At 43.0% G+C, this 20,236-nt stretch overlaps 1 protein-coding gene across 2 annotated transcripts in view; it reads left to right on the forward strand.

Moving 5' to 3' along the window:
• Window positions 1-20,236, forward strand: part of LOC126188031 (BCL2/adenovirus E1B 19 kDa protein-interacting protein 3) — a 325,431-nt gene that overhangs the window by 194,602 nt on the left and 110,593 nt on the right. The gene's annotated exons all lie outside the window — the stretch shown is intronic.

Here is a 20,236-nt window from a genome sequence, read left to right on the forward strand (position 1 = left end):
AATAAACACAATTTTAGTGCCATACACGTTTCGCCTTCACTTTCTGCAGGCATCACCAGTGGCAGGTTGCGTGGACGATTTCCTTGCAGAAAGTGAAGGCGAAACGCGTATGGCACTAAAATTGTTTTTTATTCAGTTGCTGTCAGACGGTCCATAAGTAAACATCTATATACCGTAATATAGAGAAGTAGCTAGAAGGTGTAGGTAGCTAACTGTTGCAAATAACATTCTTATTTTTCACAGTGGTTTCCATTTTGCGACCGATGGGGCCTTGCTTTCCGACTAGGCCTCGTATGTAGAAAAGGTGGGACAGTCAGATGAGCGTAATGACGTAAGACTCGATTTATTCGGATGTGGATATGAAGCTCTGAACTGGCCCTCTATGTTGTTAAAAGAGGCACCTTAAAATGTTGGGATGTTGGCTTTCCAATCGTAGTGCAAGTAAAATGGTGTCCGGCGGGATGTTAAACTGCAACCTTCCTAGTAGGACGATTCCTCCAATGTCACGACAGCAAGTGTATCCCTGTCGAGGCAGTTCTCTGCCGCCGATGACCTCTGAGTTGTGTGGCTCGCTGTCCTCTACGCCCCCAATACGAACGCGCGCTGGCGACACTCCGTTGAAGCGCGGCCGCCATTCTAAACATAGCCCCGCATTGTCCGCGACTCGCGGCTGTACTGCTGGTGCAAACACGCGGCGGCCACTGCCCGGGGCTGAGACACCAGATTCTTTGTCCGGGCGGAATCCCGCTGGCGTGTGCCGGCTCGTCCGTCCCGGAGTTTGGTAACTCCCGTGGCCCGCAGCCACTTCTGTGCCTCGTTTCTCCCTCACCCGCCGATTCTGCTGCACTGAAATTTCACGGCTCGTTTACTTACAGCCGCATTCGCCGGCTGCTGGCTTGGCGTATGATTAAAGCAGAAACTGCGTCACTTTGAGTTATAGCTCCAATTTGTTCCCACACAAAAATAGTGGCATGTTCTTGGTTGAGTGTTGCTAGAAGTTTTTATCTCTGTTACCACTAACATCCGTATCTAACTTTCTTATAATTTGGCCTTTTCGTTCAGGCTAATTTAATGCCTTCAGTCATTTGCCGAAAGTACAAATATGTAACAATCAGGTGCCATAAAAGCGTAGACCATCACTAGCTTTGGAAACACAATAAATATTTTAGACTAAATAAAACTCTTCAAATAATACAAAGGACGCCTCAGTACTGAAAGTGAAAGTGGAGATATACAAGACTGGGCCCGAATCGAGGTAACTACCTCTTAGCCCCATCCGGTACACAGCATTGATTTTTCACAAATGAGATAGCAAGTTTAAAATTTGGCAGATTTTTTTTTCATGGTACCATGAACCTACAGTGATTCTATAAGGCTCAGAGAAGCGTTAACATACACTAGTTATCTCGTATCGTACACTTTAGTGTACTCTAATTTGCAGTGAACCAGACTCCAGTTCCTAGATGTCAGAAGCACCACAATCACTAAATTTATCTAAGTATTAGATTCTTTATAAGCTGAAACCCATCTTTATACACAAACTTTCTCACAGCCTCAAGTGGCCAACGTTGTCTCCACATATATAATCTCCTCCTCCTCTTCCCCCCCCCCCCCCCAAGAAATGAAAAAGAATCCTGAGTAATGTAGAAAACAAGTGGAGAAAGTTTGTATTCTGAAACATTTTAAAAAATTACAAAAAAAATTCTTAAAAAATGTCAATTTTCTGTCGTAAATCTAATTCAGTGAAATGGAGCTGTAAAGCTTTGGAAATAACAGCGAAAACATCAGAAGCAAAATTGTTAATAGACCTTCGAAAACATCTACCATCTAGGAGCTTACTATTACTGCCATCCAAGGAATAAAGTCGTAAACAACAGAAATGTCATTCACACGGAAAAATTTATTTCACCACTCGTTTTGATAAAGACGTAAGCGGGAATTAACTTGAGCTAAGATGAGCTAAGATAGGGTATATAGCCTAATTTTGCAGCAGCATGCGCGAACTGAGGAATTCATTTTTCCTTGCTGTGTGTTGGACAGACTGGAAAATCGTTAACAGCACCTAGCAAAGCAAAAGATGTCTGAGGTAATATGATCTAAAAAAGCGAGGACAACAGTGTTCGCTACAAATTTATCGCAACTACACACAACAGCTTAGTGTTCTCCTACACTTATACAGCTTCAGTCTTTACGAGTAATTGCCACACAACATATTCTAGTACTCTTAAAAGACGTTCCGTATATGGTTCTGCAGTGGGCATAAAATTTGGCTCTTGGATTTCCACGTGCAGTCCAATTTATGTAGTTGTTTTCTGACCAGCCGTGCTACTCCGTTACTACTAAAAATTTAGGGGCGCCATAATCATCAATACGCTATCGTGTAGTTACCGGCGATTGGTCGGTATAGTCACTCTAGTTTGCGCAATCGGAAGTAGAAAGACGAAGTATCTCATAGTAAAGACGACTTTAGTAAAATTAGGTTCATACTTCAGCATATTAAATATCTTTGGTGTGCCGTTATAACACATTAGATACCGTCGTTACACAATGATTCATCTTGAAAACATATAATTAGGTTATGTGCTTAATATACATCATATGTTGCTCTTTGGAACATACTTTCCCACAGTTCGTACGACAAAACGACATTTGTTTGCATCCTCTTTTTCTCCCATCATCTCGCTCACGACTCCCGGGTGCCAGATGGCTGGACGAAACTGTCGCGACGACACACAGAGCCGGATGTAACGAAGGCCATCTGTATGTCGCTGCCAGTGGTGGGAGATGAATCGATGCTATAATGAGAGATAAACCGAATCCATTTAAATTCCATAGAGCGCTTTCGAAGGAATTTAGGGCTCCGTTGATGAACATGCCTGGAAATATTGAAGAGGACAACATTAGTAAGCAGCCAATGTATTAATGCCGTAATGAGATTAGTTCACTTACTTGATTTCTTTTACACTGAATTGCAGCTTGGGCAGCTCTAGCAAACAGTCTAATACTGTTAGCAATATATAGATTAATATTTTCGGAAATTTACCTACGACGAATTGTAGAGCTTTTTGATCAGTCTGTATTTCAGAGTTAATAAATAAAGTAACGAATCTTTATAGTGACAATAAGGTTATGTTTGAATCGTACGTTGGTAAACACTGTTGCGGCAATATAGTTGGTCCTCAACAAAGGAATTACACCACAATCTTGCTGTCATTTAAAGCTCCTTTCCTCTGAATTTTTACTGCATCGTCTCATAAAATAAACATTTGCTCCTTTCTTGATACACGCTGCATAAAATTTGATTACAACCGTTGTAATCTTTGTGTAACATCTTAAAATTCTATATATTACTCCGTTACACGTACGACAAGTTGATAACTTCTTAGATTCATTTTTTGCGACTGTTCATCAATTCGTAGGGACGATGCCGAACGTCGTACACTTTCATACTTTCAGAAAGTCCCCGCACAGTCCATGTCCCCACACTCCTGAACGCAAGGGACTGCTAACATTCTTTATCCTGGAGTTTTTATAAGTTCATCTGTACTATATTGCATGAAGTTAACAGGGAAATTTGAAAGGTTAATTGTTTGCATCCAATAACAGTTCGGAAATGGGCATTTATCAATAAACCCTTAAGGAGCACTTGCGTTCCTAGTGCATGGTTCTCAAAGGAGTAATCTTATTAGAAAATACGAGCGACGTATGGACTGCTCCGCCTACAATACTGATTTCAATCCGATGAAACGTTTCCGGGATATAGCGGCACGTCTAGTTTGTTCCAGAACACAGTCCCATACTGTATTTCACCCTCACTGCAGCTCCACGTGCAGATAAAATCTTTCTTTTCTGTACGAAGTATACTTGTGACAGCCTCTGTTCTTCCCGCAGATAAAGGACCAGTGCAACACTACACACTACTGGGGAGACACTGTTTGACAGTGGCTGCGGAAACCTACAGTGCAGCGAGAGTATAACTAATTCCTTTACGCCCTAGTTCCACCCTCGTTCCAGCTTTCAGCGTACATCGAATGCAACGGGGCGTGGCACCCTGCAGTCCTCCGCATCTGCCTGAAGGATTAGTCTCCGGGCTACCGACCTCGCGCCTCGAGGTCGCGACCGGCGCTGACGCTTTTAGCAGACTTTCTGCCGTCTGTGGTTACCTTGCGGTCGGGGAACGCGCCTTCCGCAGGCGTCTGCCAGGGTCGCGGCAAGCACTTGGCAGCAGAGGCCGGCACTGCCTCTAATAGCTTCGTCAGTGCGACGTTGGAGGCAAAGAGAGCGAACTTTAGCACGACGCAATGTTTATGGCTAATATTGAGAGGCTATATGACATCGAAAGAACACGAAAAAGCTTGAGGCGAATGAAACTTTAGAGGAAAGGCGACTTTGTACTAAACCTTTATCACATAATTTAGGGAACCAGAATTCGAAGAACACTGTGGGACCGGTCATTAACTTCCCCTCCGGCTGCGGGAAGCATTACTGTTCTGTGAACAACCTCTTCCCCTCCCCCCTCCCCACGCCTCCTGACTATGACTATGACGAAGTCATCGAAAGCTCGAGACTGACATTTTCTCGTTGCTTTTTTCTTTTTTTCTCGTTGCTTTTTTCTTTTTTTCTCGTTGCTTTTTTCTTTTTTTCTCGTTGCTTTTTTCTTTTTTTCTCGTTGCTTTTTTCTTTTTTTTCTCGTTGCTTTTTTCTTTTTTTTCTCGTTGCTTTTTTCTTTTTTTTCTCGTTGCTTTTTTCTTTTTTTTCTCGTTGCTTTTTTTCTTTTTTTTCTCGTTGCTTTTTTCTTTTTTTTCTCGTTGCTTTTTTCTTTTTTTTCTCGTTGCTTTTTTCTTTTTTTTCTCGTTGCTTTTTTCTTTTTTTTCTCGTTGCTTTTTTCTTTTTTTCTCGTTGCTTTTTTCTTTTTTTTCTCGTTGCTTTTTTCTTTTTTTTCTCGTTGCTTTTTTCTTTTTTTTCTCGTTGCTTTTTTCTTTTTTTTCTCGTTGCTTTTTTCTTTTTTTCTCGTTGCTTTTTTCTTTTTCCCTCGTTGCTTTTTTCTTTTTCCCTCGTTGCTTTTTTCTTTTTCCCTCGTTGCTTTTTTCTTTTTCCCTCGTTGCTTTTTTCTTTTTCCCTCGTTGCTTTTTTCTTTTTCCCTCGTTGCTTTTTTCTTTTTCCCTCGTTGCTTTTTTCTTTTTCCCTCGTTGCTTTTTTCTTTTTCCCTCGTTGCTTTTTTCTTTTTCCCTCGTTGCTTTTTTCTTTTTCCCTCGTTGCTTTTTTCTTTTTCCCTCGTTGCTTTTTTCTTTTTCCCTCGTTGCTTTTTTTACTCGTCCTTAGACAGTCAAATATGTAGCTCTTATGATACATTCGTATCCTCACAGATAAGAGGGCCATCAGCAGTGTATGTTTATATCAAATTTAAAATAAAAACGTTTTCGAATCCATGGCGGTGTGATAGAATATCCAGTGGTGACAATGTGAGAGAACGGTCAGTCCTCTTCGCAAAACTGTTGTTCAACGTACACGTCTGAAGCGCAATTGTGATGACACTTTCTCTTTCTAAACAGCAAACTGCGGTATTGATAGAAGGCATAAAAAAGTTCTGTACTATCATAACCCAAGTGAGGGGAAATTTCGAATGTCCATCACAAAGACACTTCTTTTTTAGTAAGTCACAGGAAGGCGGTGAGGTGGTTTCCGCAAATGATTCCCACGTTAGAAGTAGCCACTGCTTTACAATAACTTCACTCCGTAGAATCCCCCCTGACGCCGATTCCCATTCATTGGTGCGCTCACTCACGGCAGCAGGCCCGTAGGAGAGGCGCCCGCCCGGCCTTCTGGTAGCTCACCAGCCAACTTCACTGCCGAAGGCCGGTGGCGAGGTCACGCCGCCATCTTTAGTGTTGGCCCGGCTCACACTCTGAATAAATGCTGCTGTGTTGTGTCTGCTGAGACCACTGCGGTTCCTAACAGAAGCCATATTTCTATGGCGCCGGGGCTTTGGCCGAGTCTTCAGACACTCCTACCCTTGAGCAATGGCTATTTTGCCATCAGAATTGCCCTTGGCACCCGGACTTGTGTGGCTCTTCTCGCATGCCCTGAGTAACTAAAACTGAGACAGTTTCTACCAGGGCATAAGCTTCTGATTATTTCTGGCCGGAAACTTATTCTGTTTCAGTATATTAGACATTCTAACAGGGAAGCGTACCAGTGTTAGTAAACTCCTAACGATGTAGAAAGTTTGCTATAATTCATGAATTTACTACTAGAAATGTTAGTTAAATTGTTTCGGCATTTTGTAACTTAAGTACTTGTTTGTATTAGGAAAAAGTATACTGAATATTGAGCAAACGAATGACTTTGTTGTCTCATTACATATATAGTGTGTGTGTGTGTGTGTGTGTGTGTGTGTGTGTGTGTGTGTGTGTGTGTGTGTGTGTGTAACACTCCTAGCTAGTGAATTAATAATTTAGATTAGTGGAATAAGCACTAGGAAGGATATACTACGTGATCAAAAGTATATATGCATCTCTATGTAACGCGGAAATCATGATTAGATGTCACGAGAAGTGGACTCGCCAGTATAAAAGGAGGGGTGGAGTGTTTTATTGTCAGTAGCCAAGCAGTAATAGCAAGATCAGGCAGGAGAGATAAGTGACCTCCAATGCGGTCATTGCACGTCACATGTGTAACAAACCCACCAGGGACACAACACTTCCAAAGCTGCTGAACTCTACTGTTGATGCGATTGTGACGTGCAAACGCAAAGGAAAAAACAGCTAAACAAAGACCAGGTAGAAGTAATGTATTGACGGACAGGTGGCATTGCGGAGGGTGGCGGTGAAAATAAAAAAAAATACCCGCATGAAATCGGCACTCCAGCTAACGCAATGACTGTGCGTAGTGTGTTAAAAAGAAAGGGCTACAATTACCGAGCAACTCCTTGTAAGAGAAACATTTCTGTAATAAACGCTAGTAAATGCTAGAGGGTGATGTAGACTGGCTCATTTGCAATGGTGAATTACGGTGTACCTGGTGGCAATCAAATGGTTTGGAACTGGCGAATGCCTGCGATCTGTATTGCCAGCAGCTGAGTACAAGACAGTGGTGTTAAGGTACTGGTGTTTTTTTTTCGTGTTTATGGAGTGGTCCCCTTATTGTACACTCCTGGAAATTGAAATAAGAACACCGTGAATTCATTGTCCCAGGAAGGGGAAACTTTATTGACACATTCCTGGGGTCAGATACATCACATGATCACACTGACAGAACCACAGGCACATAGACACAGGCAACAGAGCATGCACAATGTCGGCACTAGTACAGTGTATATCCACCTTTCGCAGCAATGCAGGGTGCTATTCTCCCATGGAGACGATCGTAGAGATGCTGGATGTAGTCCTGTGGAACGGCTTTCCACGCCATTTCCACCTGGCGCCTCAGTTGGACCAGCGTTCGTGCTGGACGTGCAGACCGCGTGAGACGACGCTTCATCCAGTCCCAAACATGCTCAATGGGGGACAGATCCGGAGATCTTGCTGGCCAGGGTAGTTGACTTACACCTTCTAGAGCACATTGGGTGGCACGGGATACATGCGGACGTGCATTGTTCTGTTGGAACAGCAAGTTCCCTTGCCGGTCTAGGAATGGTAGAACGATGGGTTCGATGACGGTTTGGATGTACCGTGCACTATTCAGTGTCCCCTCGACGATCACCAGTGGTGTACGGCCAGTGTAGGAGATCGCTCCCCACACCATGATGCCGGGTGTTGGCCCTGTGTGCCTCGGTCGTATGCAGTCCTGATTGTGGCGCTCACCTGCACGGCGCCAAACACGCATACGACCATCATTGGCACCAAGGCAGAAGCGACTCTCATCGCTGAAGACGACACGTCTCCATTCGTCCCTCCATTCACGCCTGTCGCGACACCACTGGAGGCGGGCTGCACGATGTTGGGGCGTGAGCGGAAGACGGCCTAACGGTGTGCGGGACCGTAGCCCAGATTCATGGAGACGGTTGCGAATGGTCCTCGCCGATACCCCAGGAGCAACAGTGTCCCTAATTTGCTGGGAAGTGGCGGTGCGGTCCCCTAAGGCACTGCGTAGGATCCTACGGTCTTGGCGTGCATCCGTGCGTCGCTGCGGTCCGGTCCCAGGTCGACGGGCACGTGCACCTTCCGCCGACCACTGGCGACAACATCGATGTACTGTGGAGACCTCACGCCCCACGTGTTGAGCAATTCGGCGGTACGTCCACCCGGCCTCCCGCATGCCCACTATACGCCCTCGCTCAAAGTCCGTCAACTGCACATCCGGTTCACGTCCACGCTGTCGCGGCATGCTACCAGTGTTAAAGACTGCGATGGAGCTCCGTATGCCACGGCAAACTGGCTGACACTGACGGCGGCGGTGCACAAATGCTGCGCAGCTAGCGCCATTCGACGGCCAACACCGCGGTTCCTGGTGTGTCCGCTGTGCCGTGCGTGTGATCATTGCTTGTACAGCCCTCTCGCAGTGTCCGGAGCAAGTATGGTGGGTCTGACACACCGGTGTCAATGTGTTCTTTTTTCCATTTCCAGGAGTGTAGTTAAGAAAACGCTAAATGCGGAAGGATATGAATAAAGTTTACATTGTTTACTGTTTAGGAGGGAGATGTTAAGCACCCTCTATCCCAATATCAGTATATAACTGTTAAGTTCTTGACCATCTGTGAAAGTCTTTTAGCACCATTTTGTAAAAAGCCCACATTACGCAATCTGACAAGAAACCGTTCCTAACTGAAGATAGCATAGAAGTATGCCGCAATATGTCCATTAATAAAGAGAATTTTATCTTACTGTGACATTATTTTAACAGTAATTATATAAAAAATGGGTGGCTTATATACTCGTCTCTCGCAGACAATTTTGAGATCTTCTCAATCACATTTTTATCAGTCAGGAGTTGTAGTTAGAGACTGATAATGCACAATACATGTATGATCACTGCTGACAATAAGGAGAGATCTTTAACAAGTAAGATTGTTTTTTTATAATTACCGTTGTTTTTTACTTCTTGCCTAGCAACTAAGCAGAAATTCATCGTATCCTCAAGTTCCAGATACTTGATAATTCAGTTCAAAATGTTGAGCGAAGAAGTTTTCCACGACACTTTCTCAAAGATGTCTCTGACATTGCAATTTCTTGCGTCAGAGGAATACTTTATTCACTACACTGACCTTTTTCTAGATGTTCTTACATGGCTTTCTCCTCTTCTTATGTAGCTCATTTCAGCTGTAACTCCTATATAACTACATGGAACTTCTAAAAAGTCTGTCAGTGTGATAAAATTATAGTATGTTCATTATGAATACATTACAGTACATAAAGGGTCGAAATTACTTTACACGAGCAAAATATGAAACACCTGGAGAAGGCAGTAATTAAAATAAATGAAAATGGTGGGGCTATTCCACCCAGTGTATTTCAGTGTCAAAATCACATGCATTTACCACAAGTGAAACGTTTTCGTCCTTCTGCACCCACACACACTTCGTGAAACAATGTAGGAAACTGCTGGCACTTTTTCCAGAGGAACTGCATGTAACACTCATTACTGCTTGCTTCATATCTTCCTCGGACCATAAAGCACGTGGCTTTTTCCTTTTGTATGTACGGGCCATCAGAAAAGAAACAAAGTAAAAGTGTCCTCTAGAATTTCGAAGTAAAACATCAATTAAGCTAATAATAGACTCATATGTAGACTTTTCGAAAGATGCTGCAAGTCAGACCTTTGTGGAAGAAGCCAGCAATATTTGTTAATGCACACACCTTTGTTCTTATACAAGTAAGGGTTGAAAACTTCGTTATTGTGCGTGGTACACTGTAATTTGTTAGGCTGTATTCGACTAAGGCAATAATCCATCACAATTTGCTCACCTCTAAAAGCAGTGATTCCCAACCTATGGGGTAGTTACACCCTGATAAGTAACATGAAATTTTCTGAGGGGTAAAACTAAACAGATTCTATTCTGTTCCTGTCACGAAACTAAATTATGTTCAAAAGTAAAAAGTTACCACAGTTTTGTAAGACTCTAATATTGTTAAGTTATCAGTAATTACTTTTTCTCAATTAGTAGCATTAATGTAATGGAGGTTATAGGTTCTTCACATAGTCGACCCACTAAACACGTATGTTGTGCTTTGCCCTGTACATCGCTGATGATAAAAGTGCGACATATATGTAACAAACGCTAAATATCTCAAGAAAATGACTTCTCCAACTTGTTCATAGCAGCTGCAGTAGTTCAGAAATTGCATCATTACTCACTTCAGAACATAAATGACAGCACGATGCAGCAGGAATTACATAAGGGCTACTATAGTGTTGTACACAGTATTATTACAACTACTACTACTACTACTACTACTACTACTACTACTACTACTAATACTACTACTTTTTGTGCTCAGACACAAAAAATTAACAATCTGAAAAGTCGTCAAATTTCTGCCAGTTCAGAAGTAAGGAGTGTGGCAATCAGGTGATGCACGAACGGTATGTATAGTGCACACATTTTAAATTAGCTGATTTTAAATGGAGTTGCCGTGTAAAAGTCAAGCAAGTGTCGCAATGGACAGGAGTAATGCAGGGGAAGTATGTTTCGTAACAAGTGCCACCCTTGCTGTGGATAGTTAAAGAAAGGTTGGTAACTAATGCTTTAAAGTATAATCTTCTGTCCTGTCAACAGTGAAACAGAAAACACACTTACGACAACCACATGCGGGGACACAGATACTGGCGCATACTGGAGGCGACACGATCATGCCTCTGTAAGGAGTTAGCGCACCGTTGCAATTTTTGTTATTCAGGCGGAATAGCCCCGCTGTACACTTAGAGACAAAATGTAGTAAGAAGTTCCTATTTCGTTATTAAGGTGAACAACAAAGTCGCTTTTAGATTTTTCGTTTTTTATTCCTGCTTGATCGGCGATGACCTGCACAAGTATCGCAGCTAGTTTTAAGGCGCGCAATGTGGCACTGTACCAGTTTAGTCCCCCCGCAGCTCTCTTCACCTTGACGGCACAAGAACTGCCTCGCAAGAAGCAAACTGGTTGCTAGATATTGGGATCCGCGTGAGCAGTCACCTTCAGCAAGGTTAGGGCTCGTCACGAGGTCGGTAACATGACTCACGACATAGCTGTTCTGGTACTTGTAAACAAGCAGCGGCCTCGCCCTCCATTCTCCTCAATTTCTTCTTGTTATCACGGTGAGCACTTCTTTCCCCCTGTAATATCTCTTTATATTCGATGAAGTATTCTGATACAATTCTACCCTTGAATGACGTTTACTAATTTTCTATCTTCATACTCGCAGAAACCATGCGCAAAGTAGTTTCACACAATAGCTATGCCATGAGCTCATTATTCTTTGTAGTACTCTCTGGTGGTTGTTAGAAAAAAGCTTCCGAGATTGTTTTCGTGCCGATTAGCCTGAGCATTGTTTGAAGAATTGTAATCTGAATATTGAGATTTATGACAAAAGATAACTGATACGAAATTGTACGATTAAAAGGGAATATATATTGCTCCTTCATACAAAAGGTGTGTAACAATTTACATTATTTGACATTTGAGAATTAATGATATTCATCGATATATTGCGTAGTTGTTAATCAGAAGGGAACTTCCGAAAGACTGAATACGAACCTGCATTTAATAATCAAAGAGCTCCATTACTTCTTCGGAAGGTTAAACTTCATCAAAGCCAAATATCCGCTTGATCTGAGGTTTCCCGACTGATTATACAACGCTCCCAAAAATAAGAGGCATTTTATTTGTACAGATTAGCAGACTGCCGCAAAGCACGAGCCTGCAGAGAAGAAGAATCATCGCCTGATTTCATTCTGACAAGTACAATTTCTGAATCATTTTGAGTGACTGAGTTATGACTGTTTCCTATTATGAATGATTGATTGCTCGAACGAATTGAGAACTACATAACTACATAATTACATAGATAGGAGGAAAAATTACACCCCTTCCGCTACTGAAATCATAAACTGCATCCAGTCTCCTGTTTACTATTCAGAATTAAAATTGTTAAAGCAGGCATTTAGATTTTAAATATGAGGAAGTCCTTACCTTGTTATCAGTCTCATCGTGAAACGCGTCTAGATGTGCTATGAATCAAACAAACCAGATAAATTCGCAAATAGATTTTATCGTCCTTTTCTTCCCGTTGCCACGCGAAGAAAACGATCAAACGAATTTTGTGACTGTAGTGAGTATTTATTGGCAGGGAGGACGCTTGGATGGACTCATTTCCACATGCTTAAATAATTTCAGACGTGCCGCAGGGAAGTTTGTTAGGACGTTCGCTGTCCTTGGAGTTTATTAATGAACCGGCAGACAATTTTAAAAGTAGGATTCCTCAGACTTGTCGCAGATATTATCCGTAATGATGTACTGCCTGAAAAAAGGCGCAGAAATATTCACTCAGATCTTGATACGATCCCAAAATGTTACGAAAATGTGACCAATTAGTCTGCATGTTCATAAATTTTTGCACTTCATAAAACGCGGGAAAGTTGTCCTAGGCTACGATGTCAGTGAGTCACAACTGGAACCTGTCGATTAATAAAAATACTAGACTATAACAATGTCCTTAGGGAGGGGTGGTTTAATAGATTGACGTAGCCTGTCGTAGGTAAAGCAGGCAGCAAACTTAGATTCGTTGACAGGCAACTGGGAAGAGACAGTCACTCTGTATAGGCAACTGCTTACAAAACACTCAAGCGATTCATCCTAGAGTGTATAATGCGGCGTCTGTTCTTTCGGACATGTGCGAAGAATGAAGATATTTCAATCCAGGAACTATTATGAAAGAAGAGACAAAGGAATGACATTGTATTAGGGTAGTTCATGCAGTTGCGATGACCTCTGTATCCGGATGACACACTGGTCAGCGCATCAGTCTAGTAAGCAGGAGATCTGACCGGGTTCGAATCCCAGGCCGGCACGAATTTAAATCAGTGGCTGCTCGCATTCTATATACATAAATTCTTTTGTATCTCCATCCTAGAGTGTTGCTGAAGTATATGCTACCCATACCGCATGGGGCCAACTGTGGATGTTTAACGAATACATTAAAGGACAACACTAATACTTGTATTTTCAACAGCTAAAGTGCGTCACGGAAAAACTGAACTGGCAGGCTCTTGGAAATGACGCCAGGAAGCGAAAGATTACTTAGTGTTTCAAGAATCACTATGAAGTGAAGAATATAGGAATATACTTCACCAGTGCGCCCCCCCCCCCCTCCTCTGCCCCGCCCCGTTATCTCAGCATAACGCTTCCTTAGGAGCTACGAAGAGAATATTGGGCTAACAGCAGCGCGGACACACATTTAATTAAGCAATCATTCCTCACTTTTCTCTCTACCTTTAAAATTATTAAAGCAGTAACTCTTGCCTTAAATTTCAAGCAATCGAAACTTGAAACAAGATCTAAATGCAAGTTTTGAGACAAGTAAAGAGCATGAAATTTTAGCAAGGCCCGCCCCCCTATCTCACATAACGCTTCAGGATCTGCTTTCTCCCCCCTTAGTTCCTTTATGTTTGGTCAATAAGGATCAGTTCATAATTCTTCAATTGGTGTTTATTAATGGCCAGAACGTATTAAAATTCCGCAATAATACTTGTTACTTCGTTATGAACCAGCTTTCGGCTTCTTACACCATCGTCAGATAATTTAATGTTGAACAGATAGTCCACACAACTTGACTCCGAGAATTCATAGCTGTACGAAGAATGCTGTACAGATGTCATTTTATGACTATATCGATACAAAACACAAGCATGTTGTAATACCTAAAGAGAGATTGAACACACAAATCTTACATTACAATATATTCAAATATTAAAACTATGAGTGTATAAAGCAGAAATGTTCTAAAAGTGAGTAATGCCGCAGGCTACTATGACATACGGACAGACTGGTGAATGTGATGAATAGACCGAATAAAAGGAGGGGAAGAAAGGCCTGATGGAATGTGGGTATAGAACAGTTATAATAAGCTTATTAGCTAATTGCGAGAGGAGTAATAAATGGCTACTACATTAAGGATGAGTAGTGAAACTATTTGGTCATTAAAGATCGGTTCATGATTCTTAGATTGGTGTTTATTAAGGGCCAGAATTTCAAGTAATGTCAGTTTTCTCCCCCCGTAGTTCCGTTACAGAGGACATCGTTTCACATCATATGAATGACGTTCATATGATGTGTGACATGTAAGTCAGTAATATTTTCCAGACTTGCTTTAGTATTTTGAGATGCAACCAACCCGCTGGTTGTATGTGGTTTTTCTCATGTTCTCCTACAGATCTGAAAGTCATTGCTGACTGAAACTGTCAGAGTAACTAACAACTTTATCATAAACGGAAATAAAGAAATTTGGTTCAAAAAATGGTTCAAATGACTCTGAGCACTATGGGGCTTAACTGCTGAGGTCATCAGCTCCCTATAACTTAGAACTACTTAAACGTAACTAACCTAAGGACATCACACACATCCATGCCCGAGGCAGGATTCAAACCTGCGACCGTAGCGGTCGCGCGGTTCCAGACTGTAGCGCCTAGAATCGCTCGGCCACTCCGGCCGGCAAGAAATTTGGTCTACACTTTTTGGATAACTGTTCTTTTCGTGACCATGTCACAGATTCTAGAACTGCTAAGTTAATGCACATAAGAAGTGTACAGGCATTTTTTGTGCGGGCCGTTGGCATTTTTTGTGCGGCTATTTTTACATCATAGCAGTAGTTAGCGCGATTTTCAGTATTTACTTACTCGAGTCAGTGCTCAGAAAGAACATTAGTCCAGAAAGAAGTTTTTTTCGCTTTCCTCTTTGCTTCTTCACGCCCCGAAAGAGTTAACGGGCAGGGAGATTTCCGTCCCCTGAGAATTATCAGTGGGTGGCGCGCCGTCGTGTTTTGGTGATTACGCTGCGTATAGAGCAATTATCGGCGTTGAAGCTATTGTGAGTCCAGGCCCGTCCACCGTAGGCGGCGCGACAGCGCGCTATCTAATCAGCGGCGGGCACAGCAGCTGTTGGCAAACAGAGGCGGCGACGTGCCGCCCGACCTGGAACGCTGTCAACTGTCCAGTCTTTGTTCTGGTGCAGCCCACGTCAGGGGAACTTCCGGAGCGCCGGATGCTGGCTGCTGGCCACGTGCCAATTAGCGCCGCTGCGAAGCTCTTATTGACTGCAAGACTTGCCCGTCGCGCGCAGCGCAGTTGCCTTAGCTCTGCGCGCTCTTGATTTCGGTGACTTACGATGTTTCCAGAGGTGGACAGCAGCCATAAACAATACGCTTAGACTAAGAAAGTCTTGGTATACCTCGTAACACCGTGTTGGACCTCCTTTTGCCCGGCGTAGTGCGGCAAATAGACGTGGCGCGGACTCGCCAAGCCGTTGCAAGTCCCCTGCAGAAATATTTACCCATGTTGCCTCTATAAGCGTCCACAATTCCGGAAGTGCAGCCGGTGCAGGATTTTCTGCACAAACTGACACCTCGATTATGTCCCAGAAATGTTCGATGGATTCATGTACACTACTGGCCATTAAAATTGCTACACCAAGAAGTGCAGATGGTAAACAGGTATTCATTGGACAAATATCTTATACTAGAGCTAACATGTGATTACATTTGCACGCAAGGTGGGTACATAGATGCTGAGAAATCAGTACCCAGAACAACCACCTCTGGCCGTAATAACGGCCTTGATAAGCCTGGGCATTGAGCCAGAGCTTGGTTGGCGTGTACAGGTACAACTGCCCATGCAGCTTCAACACGATACCACAGTTCATCAAGAGTAGTGACTGGCGATTGTGACGAGCCAGTTGTTCGGACACCATTGACCAGACGTTTTCAATTGGTGACAGATTTGGAGAATGTGCTGGCCAGGGCAGCAGTCGAACATTTTCTGTATCCAGAAAGGCCCGTACAGGACGTGCAACATGCGGTCGTGCATTATCCTGCTGAAATGTAGGGTTTCGCAGGGATCGAATGAAGGGTAGAGTCACGGGTCGTAACACATCTGAAATGTAACGTCCACTGTCCAAAGTGCCGTCAGTGCGAACAAGAGGTGACCGAAACGTGTAACCAATGGCACACCGTACCATCACGCTGGGTGATACGCCAGTATGGCGATGACGAATACGCGCTTCCAATGTGCGTTCACAACGATGTCGCCAAACACGGATGCGACCATCATGATGCTGTAAACAGAACCTGGATTCATCCGAAAAAATGACGTTTTGCCATTTGTGCACACAGGTTCGTCGTACAGTACACCATCGCAGGCGCTCGTGTCTGTGATGCAGCGTCAAGGTTAACGGCAGCCATGGTCGCCAAGCTGATAGTCCATGCTGATGCAAACGTCGTCGAACTGTTCGTGTGGATGGTTGTTGTCTTGCAAACGTTCCCATCTGTTGACTCAGGGATCGAGACGTGGTTGCACGATCCGTTACAGCCATGCGGATAAGATGCCTGTCATCTAGACTGCTAGTAATACGAGGCCGTTGGGATCCAGCACGGCGTTCCGTATTACCCTCCTGAACCCACCGGTTCCATATTCTGCTAACAGTCATTGGATCCCGACCAACGCGAGCAGCAATGTCGCGATACGATAAACCGCAATCGCGATGGGCTACAATCCGACCTTTATCAAAGTCGTAAACGTGATGGTACGCATTTCTCCTCCTTACACGAGGCATCACAACAACGTTTCACTAAGCAACGCCGGTCAACTACTGTTTGTGTATGAGAAATCGGTTGGAAACTTTCCTCCTGTCAGCTAGTTGTAGGTGTCACCACTTGTGCCAACCTTGTGTGAATGTTCTGAAAAGATAATCATTTGCATATCACAGCATCTTCTTCCTGTCGGTTAAATTTCGCGTTTGTAGCACGTCATCTTCGTGGTGTAGCAATTTTAATGGCCAGTAGTGTAGTACAGTCTGCAGAAACGTTAGATGGATTCATCTAGTACAATCTGGATGGCGAGATCATTCACTCGAATTGTCCAGAATGTTCAAATAGTTGTGGCACGGTGACATGTTTTGGATCATGAAGTTCATAAGTGCCAGCAGATTGTTTCAAAGTAGCCGATCCTAACAATTTCAATTACAGGTTCAGTTGGACCAGAGGACCAAGTCCATTCATTGTAAACCCAGCCCACACCGTAATGGAGTCACCACCAGCTTCCACAGTGCCTTGTTGACAACTTGGGTCCATGGCTTCATGGTATCCGCGCCACAGTCGAACCCTACCATCGGCTCCTACCAACTGAAATCGGGATGTTTCTGACCAGTCGATAGTCTTCCAGTCCTAGGGGCCAACCGATATGATCACAAGCCCAGGAGAGGTGCTGCAGGTGATATTGTGCTGTTAGCAAATGTAATCACCTAGGTCTTCTGCAGCTATAGCTCATTAAGCTCAAACCACCATTCTGCGTTCGAAATACGTTAACTCCCGTCGTTAGGCAATAGTCACGTCGGAAACCTTTCACATGGATCGGTTGGGTGCAAACTTCAGCTCCGCCAGTGAGCTGCCCTTTTGTATCTTGTGTGAGCGATACTAGCGCCATCTGTACATGTGTACATCGCTATCGTATGACTTTCGTCACCTAAGTGTGCATGGTGGCGCTTTGAGATCTATTTCACGGGACGTCACGGAGCGGAAAGCCACGTTGTCGTGAGATCAGTGTCTTCACTGTACAATTGATAGAAACATTTAGGAATTAAGAAAATAAATGGGCTATCTGGATTCATTTCCACTTACTGGATACTGGAATTGGTTCCGCAGTTAAATAATTCTTTCTGTGGACGAAGAAGGTAGTCGACCAGTTAAAATTTTTATTTGAGCTTTATTGTTTCAGAAACAAGTTTCCTTTATCAGTATTGTATGATGCATCAAAAAGACTTGGTACCACATTACCACATCTAAGAACTGTATTTTTTCTGTAATTCATAGCGGTACCTCTTACATGTGGTATGAGGGCGTCCTGGCTAAACATACAGCATCAATAATGGAAAGTTTTCGAAACAGGTCTCAAAGTTAAAATAATTTCTAGCTGTTAATGCGATATTACGATATTTTTAATTTTAAATGCGAACATTTTCCGTTAGTCTTTACCATGATATCGAATGAAATAAGTTTACTTTTACCACTCACTGTTTATTTGTATCCACAGCGCGTTTCAAAGGGGGATTTACATGTGTTAACGACTTTCGAAGGCCGAAACCTCCATCAGGTGGATTTACATGTGTAAGTATAACACAGGTCATTGCAAGTTTGTTGAAGGTCGTCTTGAACTCGAAAATACCCTCGATTGCCTGACTGCGGAGATTAAATGCAAACATTTTAGCTTAGACCTTACCGTGACTTATTGAGATCGAAAACGCCTCAGTAAAATTTGCAATGAAATACGCCATACTAACACCTGATCGCGGTGGTTTAAACCTGTGTCTGGTAACAAATTTGTTGTTCCGTTAGTTATTTTTAATTATCTGATCGTGTGACCGTAAATTTCATAAAAGAATCCCCATCGTCCCCCCCCCCCCCACCCACCCACCCTCGAGGCTAAAAACTTTGTGTAATCTCACTGTTTCATTCCAAATTGTACATTAACTTTCAAAAACATTGATTCAGATCAGTTTGTCAAATAAGAGAGAAAATAGCTTATAGGAGAAGCATCGGGGACGACAGTGATTAATTTCTGCTATTCCTTCGACATAAGCTGTCATAGATTAGCTCAAACGTGTCTCCAATCGTCAAATATGTATAACGTATAAAAAAGCTTTCACAAACACTCTGTAATATCTTTACGAGACTTCAAAATATTTCTTAAGCCTTCCTCTAACTTCGAAGGAGACAAAAATAAATTTCTCCTCTAAATTATTCTTCGTAGCATTGATACACATGAGATAGTATTTGGCTAAAATATTCTGTAACTTGGAAATAAGAACTGTCGATCTGCTGTCGACATGAAGTTTTATTAACATCGACGTAAATCTGATGAACATACTAGACGACACCAACCAAAAAAATGAACAGCTTCATCAGAAACTAGTACATCTCCATTTTACAGTAAGAACGGAACGTCCTGGGACGATAAGCGCGCGCCTATCCGAGAAAACGATGGCCTTCGGCGCACACAAAATGGACCATGTTCCTACTTTAAAACATAAGTGATGTTGAAATACGTCGCCTCCCACATTTGGTTGTCTGCTGCGAGAACGATTGTCGCAAATGAGCTAGTGTACTACAATAGGTGTATTTTCTTCCCCTACAGTAAAGACCTATGTACACAATAGAGGCAGTAACACAAGTCTGCGAGACGTTAACAGAATAAATGGGGAGGGAGGGAGGGACGGGGGAGGGGGATTAGAATAGAGATGAGATGCCAATGATGGGGAGGTATGAATAGACGTAACGAGCGCGTGATGAGTGAGGGTAGCGATGACGACTCAGTACATGAAATCTGTTAACAAGTAGCGTAGAAACACGTGCCTCTTTTGTAGTAGCAGGTGTAGTTGTAATTAATGTGATATACCGGGACAATGGAATTGTTATTGGTCGTTCAAGGATATTTTTAAAACAGCGAAAAAGCTCGTAACATGCAATCACCAAAACGTACAGCATGTTGTCGCAGTCGCGTACGTACAGACGCAAGAAAACAGCGATGTGGTTGCCGTTGCTGCGGTTACGGCTCTATAGAGTGTCATCGTCGTGGCGATCTTTCAGAGTTGTGAACCCATCAGTAAAAACTGTCCGCACTGCTATAAATAATGTTTAGTGTAAAACCCAAACTGCCGGAAAAATAAATCAGACAGACCAGATCAGTACTGCATGGAAGAGTGAAGCTGACGCCACTGTTGTCAGTAGAAGGTAACATTATTAAAGGACAAGATCGTTTCCAAACCAATCGCAGCGCATACAGTCTGTATTTGCACTCTTGTGTAGATATTTTTAATGCAAAATAGTGACATAGATAAATGTTGGTAAGAAATCAAATGAAGTGCAAATAATCTGTAATGCATCACCGGATACAACGCGTCCGTAATACCAGTATGCGCAAAAAGATGTCCCGTGGGCGGGGGAGGGAGGGGAAGAAGATGAGGAGATATTTTGACCAGTTCAACCTGTATAACTAGTTAGTGCGTAATACGTTCATCTGAAAAGAATAGTGATACGTGCAATATTAAATGTTTCTT

Source organism: Schistocerca cancellata, chromosome 5, assembly GCF_023864275.1.
Source record: "Schistocerca cancellata isolate TAMUIC-IGC-003103 chromosome 5, iqSchCanc2.1, whole genome shotgun sequence".
In the NCBI taxonomy this organism is placed as follows: Eukaryota; Metazoa; Arthropoda; class Insecta; order Orthoptera; family Acrididae; genus Schistocerca; species Schistocerca cancellata.